Source organism: Cornus florida, unplaced genomic scaffold (assembly GCF_030987335.1).
Source record: "Cornus florida cultivar Cherokee Brave unplaced genomic scaffold, ASM3098733v1 CherokeeBrave_3.0.0_Hap2_scaffold_4, whole genome shotgun sequence".
NCBI lineage: Eukaryota > Viridiplantae > Streptophyta > Magnoliopsida > Cornales > Cornaceae > Cornus > Cornus florida.
In genome coordinates this window covers 910,001-920,000 of record NW_026775868.1, presented here as the reverse complement: position 1 = coordinate 920,000, position 10,000 = coordinate 910,001, and positions in this window count along the sequence as shown.

Sequence of the window (10,000 nt, the reverse complement as noted above, 5' to 3'; positions counted from 1 at the left end):
TAAACCCTAAACCCTAAACCCTAAACCCTAAACCCTAAACCCTAAACCCTAAACCCTAAACCCTAAACCCTAAACCCTAAACCCTAAACCCTAAACCCTAAACCCTAAACCCTAAACCCTAAACCCTAAACCCTAAACCCTAAACCCTAAACCCTAAACCCTAAACCCTAAACCCTAAACCCTAAACCCTAAACCCTAAACCCTAAACCCTAAACCCTAAACCCTAAACCCTAAACCCTAAACCCTAAACCCTAAACCCTAAACCCTAAACCCTAAACCCTAAACCCTAAACCCTAAACCCTAAACCCTAAACCCTAAACCCTAAACCCTAAACCCTAAACCCTAAACCCTAAACCCTAAACCCTAAACCCTAAACCCTAAACCCTAAACCCTAAACCCTAAACCCTAAACCCTAAACCCTAAACCCTAAACCCTAAACCCTAAACCCTAAACCCTAAACCCTAAACCCTAAACCCTAAACCCTAAACCCTAAACCCTAAACCCTAAACCCTAAACCCTAAACCCTAAACCCTAAACCCTAAACCCTAAACCCTAAACCCTAAACCCTAAACCCTAAACCCTAAACCCTAAACCCTAAACCCTAAACCCTAAACCCTAAACCCTAAACCCTAAACCCTAAACCCTAAACCCTAAACCCTAAACCCTAAACCCTAAACCCTAAACCCTAAACCCTAAACCCTAAACCCTAAACCCTAAACCCTAAACCCTAAACCCTAAACCCTAAACCCTAAACCCTAAACCCTAAACCCTAAACCCTAAACCCTAAACCCTAAACCCTAAACCCTAAACCCTAAACCCTAAACCCTAAACCCTAAACCCTAAACCCTAAACCCTAAACCCTAAACCCTAAACCCTAAACCCTAAACCCTAAACCCTAAACCCTAAACCCTAAACCCTAAACCCTAAACCCTAAACCCTAAACCCTAAACCCTAAACCCTAAACCCTAAACCCTAAACCCTAAACCCTAAACCCTAAACCCTAAACCCTAAACCCTAAACCCTAAACCCTAAACCCTAAACCCTAAACCCTAAACCCTAAACCCTAAACCCTAAACCCTAAACCCTAAACCCTAAACCCTAAACCCTAAACCCTAAACCCTAAACCCTAAACCCTAAACCCTAAACCCTAAACCCTAAACCCTAAACCCTAAACCCTAAACCCTAAACCCTAAACCCTAAACCCTAAACCCTAAACCCTAAACCCTAAACCCTAAACCCTAAACCCTAAACCCTAAACCCTAAACCCTAAACCCTAAACCCTAAACCCTAAACCCTAAACCCTAAACCCTAAACCCTAAACCCTAAACCCTAAACCCTAAACCCTAAACCCTAAACCCTAAACCCTAAACCCTAAACCCTAAACCCTAAACCCTAAACCCTAAACCCTAAACCCTAAACCCTAAACCCTAAACCCTAAACCCTAAACCCTAAACCCTAAACCCTAAACCCTAAACCCTAAACCCTAAACCCTAAACCCTAAACCCTAAACCCTAAACCCTAAACCCTAAACCCTAAACCCTAAACCCTAAACCCTAAACCCTAAACCCTAAACCCTAAACCCTAAACCCTAAACCCTAAACCCTAAACCCTAAACCCTAAACCCTAAACCCTAAACCCTAAACCCTAAACCCTAAACCCTAAACCCTAAACCCTAAACCCTAAACCCTAAACCCTAAACCCTAAACCCTAAACCCTAAACCCTAAACCCTAAACCCTAAACCCTAAACCCTAAACCCTAAACCCTAAACCCTAAACCCTAAACCCTAAACCCTAAACCCTAAACCCTAAACCCTAAACCCTAAACCCTAAACCCTAAACCCTAAACCCTAAACCCTAAACCCTAAACCCTAAACCCTAAACCCTAAACCCTAAACCCTAAACCCTAAACCCTAAACCCTAAACCCTAAACCCTAAACCCTAAACCCTAAACCCTAAACCCTAAACCCTAAACCCTAAACCCTAAACCCTAAACCCTAAACCCTAAACCCTAAACCCTAAACCCTAAACCCTAAACCCTAAACCCTAAACCCTAAACCCTAAACCCTAAACCCTAAACCCTAAACCCTAAACCCTAAACCCTAAACCCTAAACCCTAAACCCTAAACCCTAAACCCTAAACCCTAAACCCTAAACCCTAAACCCTAAACCCTAAACCCTAAACCCTAAACCCTAAACCCTAAACCCTAAACCCTAAACCCTAAACCCTAAACCCTAAACCCTAAACCCTAAACCCTAAACCCTAAACCCTAAACCCTAAACCCTAAACCCTAAACCCTAAACCCTAAACCCTAAACCCTAAACCCTAAACCCTAAACCCTAAACCCTAAACCCTAAACCCTAAACCCTAAACCCTAAACCCTAAACCCTAAACCCTAAACCCTAAACCCTAAACCCTAAACCCTAAACCCTAAACCCTAAACCCTAAACCCTAAACCCTAAACCCTAAACCCTAAACCCTAAACCCTAAACCCTAAACCCTAAACCCTAAACCCTAAACCCTAAACCCTAAACCCTAAACCCTAAACCCTAAACCCTAAACCCTAAACCCTAAACCCTAAACCCTAAACCCTAAACCCTAAACCCTAAACCCTAAACCCTAAACCCTAAACCCTAAACCCTAAACCCTAAACCCTAAACCCTAAACCCTAAACCCTAAACCCTAAACCCTAAACCCTAAACCCTAAACCCTAAACCCTAAACCCTAAACCCTAAACCCTAAACCCTAAACCCTAAACCCTAAACCCTAAACCCTAAACCCTAAACCCTAAACCCTAAACCCTAAACCCTAAACCCTAAACCCTAAACCCTAAACCCTAAACCCTAAACCCTAAACCCTAAACCCTAAACCCTAAACCCTAAACCCTAAACCCTAAACCCTAAACCCTAAACCCTAAACCCTAAACCCTAAACCCTAAACCCTAAACCCTAAACCCTAAACCCTAAACCCTAAACCCTAAACCCTAAACCCTAAACCCTAAACCCTAAACCCTAAACCCTAAACCCTAAACCCTAAACCCTAAACCCTAAACCCTAAACCCTAAACCCTAAACCCTAAACCCTAAACCCTAAACCCTAAACCCTAAACCCTAAACCCTAAACCCTAAACCCTAAACCCTAAACCCTAAACCCTAAACCCTAAACCCTAAACCCTAAACCCTAAACCCTAAACCCTAAACCCTAAACCCTAAACCCTAAACCCTAAACCCTAAACCCTAAACCCTAAACCCTAAACCCTAAACCCTAAACCCTAAACCCTAAACCCTAAACCCTAAACCCTAAACCCTAAACCCTAAACCCTAAACCCTAAACCCTAAACCCTAAACCCTAAACCCTAAACCCTAAACCCTAAACCCTAAACCCTAAACCCTAAACCCTAAACCCTAAACCCTAAACCCTAAACCCTAAACCCTAAACCCTAAACCCTAAACCCTAAACCCTAAACCCTAAACCCTAAACCCTAAACCCTAAACCCTAAACCCTAAACCCTAAACCCTAAACCCTAAACCCTAAACCCTAAACCCTAAACCCTAAACCCTAAACCCTAAACCCTAAACCCTAAACCCTAAACCCTAAACCCTAAACCCTAAACCCTAAACCCTAAACCCTAAACCCTAAACCCTAAACCCTAAACCCTAAACCCTAAACCCTAAACCCTAAACCCTAAACCCTAAACCCTAAACCCTAAACCCTAAACCCTAAACCCTAAACCCTAAACCCTAAACCCTAAACCCTAAACCCTAAACCCTAAACCCTAAACCCTAAACCCTAAACCCTAAACCCTAAACCCTAAACCCTAAACCCTAAACCCTAAACCCTAAACCCTAAACCCTAAACCCTAAACCCTAAACCCTAAACCCTAAACCCTAAACCCTAAACCCTAAACCCTAAACCCTAAACCCTAAACCCTAAACCCTAAACCCTAAACCCTAAACCCTAAACCCTAAACCCTAAACCCTAAACCCTAAACCCTAAACCCTAAACCCTAAACCCTAAACCCTAAACCCTAAACCCTAAACCCTAAACCCTAAACCCTAAACCCTAAACCCTAAACCCTAAACCCTAAACCCTAAACCCTAAACCCTAAACCCTAAACCCTAAACCCTAAACCCTAAACCCTAAACCCTAAACCCTAAACCCTAAACCCTAAACCCTAAACCCTAAACCCTAAACCCTAAACCCTAAACCCTAAACCCTAAACCCTAAACCCTAAACCCTAAACCCTAAACCCTAAACCCTAAACCCTAAACCCTAAACCCTAAACCCTAAACCCTAAACCCTAAACCCTAAACCCTAAACCCTAAACCCTAAACCCTAAACCCTAAACCCTAAACCCTAAACCCTAAACCCTAAACCCTAAACCCTAAACCCTAAACCCTAAACCCTAAACCCTAAACCCTAAACCCTAAACCCTAAACCCTAAACCCTAAACCCTAAACCCTAAACCCTAAACCCTAAACCCTAAACCCTAAACCCTAAACCCTAAACCCTAAACCCTAAACCCTAAACCCTAAACCCTAAACCCTAAACCCTAAACCCTAAACCCTAAACCCTAAACCCTAAACCCTAAACCCTAAACCCTAAACCCTAAACCCTAAACCCTAAACCCTAAACCCTAAACCCTAAACCCTAAACCCTAAACCCTAAACCCTAAACCCTAAACCCTAAACCCTAAACCCTAAACCCTAAACCCTAAACCCTAAACCCTAAACCCTAAACCCTAAACCCTAAACCCTAAACCCTAAACCCTAAACCCTAAACCCTAAACCCTAAACCCTAAACCCTAAACCCTAAACCCTAAACCCTAAACCCTAAACCCTAAACCCTAAACCCTAAACCCTAAACCCTAAACCCTAAACCCTAAACCCTAAACCCTAAACCCTAAACCCTAAACCCTAAACCCTAAACCCTAAACCCTAAACCCTAAACCCTAAACCCTAAACCCTAAACCCTAAACCCTAAACCCTAAACCCTAAACCCTAAACCCTAAACCCTAAACCCTAAACCCTAAACCCTAAACCCTAAACCCTAAACCCTAAACCCTAAACCCTAAACCCTAAACCCTAAACCCTAAACCCTAAACCCTAAACCCTAAACCCTAAACCCTAAACCCTAAACCCTAAACCCTAAACCCTAAACCCTAAACCCTAAACCCTAAACCCTAAACCCTAAACCCTAAACCCTAAACCCTAAACCCTAAACCCTAAACCCTAAACCCTAAACCCTAAACCCTAAACCCTAAACCCTAAACCCTAAACCCTAAACCCTAAACCCTAAACCCTAAACCCTAAACCCTAAACCCTAAACCCTAAACCCTAAACCCTAAACCCTAAACCCTAAACCCTAAACCCTAAACCCTAAACCCTAAACCCTAAACCCTAAACCCTAAACCCTAAACCCTAAACCCTAAACCCTAAACCCTAAACCCTAAACCCTAAACCCTAAACCCTAAACCCTAAACCCTAAACCCTAAACCCTAAACCCTAAACCCTAAACCCTAAACCCTAAACCCTAAACCCTAAACCCTAAACCCTAAACCCTAAACCCTAAACCCTAAACCCTAAACCCTAAACCCTAAACCCTAAACCCTAAACCCTAAACCCTAAACCCTAAACCCTAAACCCTAAACCCTAAACCCTAAACCCTAAACCCTAAACCCTAAACCCTAAACCCTAAACCCTAAACCCTAAACCCTAAACCCTAAACCCTAAACCCTAAACCCTAAACCCTAAACCCTAAACCCTAAACCCTAAACCCTAAACCCTAAACCCTAAACCCTAAACCCTAAACCCTAAACCCTAAACCCTAAACCCTAAACCCTAAACCCTAAACCCTAAACCCTAAACCCTAAACCCTAAACCCTAAACCCTAAACCCTAAACCCTAAACCCTAAACCCTAAACCCTAAACCCTAAACCCTAAACCCTAAACCCTAAACCCTAAACCCTAAACCCTAAACCCTAAACCCTAAACCCTAAACCCTAAACCCTAAACCCTAAACCCTAAACCCTAAACCCTAAACCCTAAACCCTAAACCCTAAACCCTAAACCCTAAACCCTAAACCCTAAACCCTAAACCCTAAACCCTAAACCCTAAACCCTAAACCCTAAACCCTAAACCCTAAACCCTAAACCCTAAACCCTAAACCCTAAACCCTAAACCCTAAACCCTAAACCCTAAACCCTAAACCCTAAACCCTAAACCCTAAACCCTAAACCCTAAACCCTAAACCCTAAACCCTAAACCCTAAACCCTAAACCCTAAACCCTAAACCCTAAACCCTAAACCCTAAACCCTAAACCCTAAACCCTAAACCCTAAACCCTAAACCCTAAACCCTAAACCCTAAACCCTAAACCCTAAACCCTAAACCCTAAACCCTAAACCCTAAACCCTAAACCCTAAACCCTAAACCCTAAACCCTAAACCCTAAACCCTAAACCCTAAACCCTAAACCCTAAACCCTAAACCCTAAACCCTAAACCCTAAACCCTAAACCCTAAACCCTAAACCCTAAACCCTAAACCCTAAACCCTAAACCCTAAACCCTAAACCCTAAACCCTAAACCCTAAACCCTAAACCCTAAACCCTAAACCCTAAACCCTAAACCCTAAACCCTAAACCCTAAACCCTAAACCCTAAACCCTAAACCCTAAACCCTAAACCCTAAACCCTAAACCCTAAACCCTAAACCCTAAACCCTAAACCCTAAACCCTAAACCCTAAACCCTAAACCCTAAACCCTAAACCCTAAACCCTAAACCCTAAACCCTAAACCCTAAACCCTAAACCCTAAACCCTAAACCCTAAACCCTAAACCCTAAACCCTAAACCCTAAACCCTAAACCCTAAACCCTAAACCCTAAACCCTAAACCCTAAACCCTAAACCCTAAACCCTAAACCCTAAACCCTAAACCCTAAACCCTAAACCCTAAACCCTAAACCCTAAACCCTAAACCCTAAACCCTAAACCCTAAACCCTAAACCCTAAACCCTAAACCCTAAACCCTAAACCCTAAACCCTAAACCCTAAACCCTAAACCCTAAACCCTAAACCCTAAACCCTAAACCCTAAACCCTAAACCCTAAACCCTAAACCCTAAACCCTAAACCCTAAACCCTAAACCCTAAACCCTAAACCCTAAACCCTAAACCCTAAACCCTAAACCCTAAACCCTAAACCCTAAACCCTAAACCCTAAACCCTAAACCCTAAACCCTAAACCCTAAACCCTAAACCCTAAACCCTAAACCCTAAACCCTAAACCCTAAACCCTAAACCCTAAACCCTAAACCCTAAACCCTAAACCCTAAACCCTAAACCCTAAACCCTAAACCCTAAACCCTAAACCCTAAACCCTAAACCCTAAACCCTAAACCCTAAACCCTAAACCCTAAACCCTAAACCCTAAACCCTAAACCCTAAACCCTAAACCCTAAACCCTAAACCCTAAACCCTAAACCCTAAACCCTAAACCCTAAACCCTAAACCCTAAACCCTAAACCCTAAACCCTAAACCCTAAACCCTAAACCCTAAACCCTAAACCCTAAACCCTAAACCCTAAACCCTAAACCCTAAACCCTAAACCCTAAACCCTAAACCCTAAACCCTAAACCCTAAACCCTAAACCCTAAACCCTAAACCCTAAACCCTAAACCCTAAACCCTAAACCCTAAACCCTAAACCCTAAACCCTAAACCCTAAACCCTAAACCCTAAACCCTAAACCCTAAACCCTAAACCCTAAACCCTAAACCCTAAACCCTAAACCCTAAACCCTAAACCCTAAACCCTAAACCCTAAACCCTAAACCCTAAACCCTAAACCCTAAACCCTAAACCCTAAACCCTAAACCCTAAACCCTAAACCCTAAACCCTAAACCCTAAACCCTAAACCCTAAACCCTAAACCCTAAACCCTAAACCCTAAACCCTAAACCCTAAACCCTAAACCCTAAACCCTAAACCCTAAACCCTAAACCCTAAACCCTAAACCCTAAACCCTAAACCCTAAACCCTAAACCCTAAACCCTAAACCCTAAACCCTAAACCCTAAACCCTAAACCCTAAACCCTAAACCCTAAACCCTAAACCCTAAACCCTAAACCCTAAACCCTAAACCCTAAACCCTAAACCCTAAACCCTAAACCCTAAACCCTAAACCCTAAACCCTAAACCCTAAACCCTAAACCCTAAACCCTAAACCCTAAACCCTAAACCCTAAACCCTAAACCCTAAACCCTAAACCCTAAACCCTAAACCCTAAACCCTAAACCCTAAACCCTAAACCCTAAACCCTAAACCCTAAACCCTAAACCCTAAACCCTAAACCCTAAACCCTAAACCCTAAACCCTAAACCCTAAACCCTAAACCCTAAACCCTAAACCCTAAACCCTAAACCCTAAACCCTAAACCCTAAACCCTAAACCCTAAACCCTAAACCCTAAACCCTAAACCCTAAACCCTAAACCCTAAACCCTAAACCCTAAACCCTAAACCCTAAACCCTAAACCCTAAACCCTAAACCCTAAACCCTAAACCCTAAACCCTAAACCCTAAACCCTAAACCCTAAACCCTAAACCCTAAACCCTAAACCCTAAACCCTAAACCCTAAACCCTAAACCCTAAACCCTAAACCCTAAACCCTAAACCCTAAACCCTAAACCCTAAACCCTAAACCCTAAACCCTAAACCCTAAACCCTAAACCCTAAACCCTAAACCCTAAACCCTAAACCCTAAACCCTAAACCCTAAACCCTAAACCCTAAACCCTAAACCCTAAACCCTAAACCCTAAACCCTAAACCCTAAACCCTAAACCCTAAACCCTAAACCCTAAACCCTAAACCCTAAACCCTAAACCCTAAACCCTAAACCCTAAACCCTAAACCCTAAACCCTAAACCCTAAACCCTAAACCCTAAACCCTAAACCCTAAACCCTAAACCCTAAACCCTAAACCCTAAACCCTAAACCCTAAACCCTAAACCCTAAACCCTAAACCCTAAACCCTAAACCCTAAACCCTAAACCCTAAACCCTAAACCCTAAACCCTAAACCCTAAACCCTAAACCCTAAACCCTAAACCCTAAACCCTAAACCCTAAACCCTAAACCCTAAACCCTAAACCCTAAACCCTAAACCCTAAACCCTAAACCCTAAACCCTAAACCCTAAACCCTAAACCCTAAACCCTAAACCCTAAACCCTAAACCCTAAACCCTAAACCCTAAACCCTAAACCCTAAACCCTAAACCCTAAACCCTAAACCCTAAACCCTAAACCCTAAACCCTAAACCCTAAACCCTAAACCCTAAACCCTAAACCCTAAACCCTAAACCCTAAACCCTAAACCCTAAACCCTAAACCCTAAACCCTAAACCCTAAACCCTAAACCCTAAACCCTAAACCCTAAACCCTAAACCCTAAACCCTAAACCCTAAACCCTAAACCCTAAACCCTAAACCCTAAACCCTAAACCCTAAACCCTAAACCCTAAACCCTAAACCCTAAACCCTAAACCCTAAACCCTAAACCCTAAACCCTAAACCCTAAACCCTAAACCCTAAACCCTAAACCCTAAACCCTAAACCCTAAACCCTAAACCCTAAACCCTAAACCCTAAACCCTAAACCCTAAACCCTAAACCCTAAACCCTAAACCCTAAACCCTAAACCCTAAACCCTAAACCCTAAACCCTAAACCCTAAACCCTAAACCCTAAACCCTAAACCCTAAACCCTAAACCCTAAACCCTAAACCCTAAACCCTAAACCCTAAACCCTAAACCCTAAACCCTAAACCCTAAACCCTAAACCCTAAACCCTAAACCCTAAACCCTAAACCCTAAACCCTAAACCCTAAACCCTAAACCCTAAACCCTAAACCCTAAACCCTAAACCCTAAACCCTAAACCCTAAACCCTAAACCCTAAACCCTAAACCCTAAACCCTAAACCCTAAACCCTAAACCCTAAACCCTAAA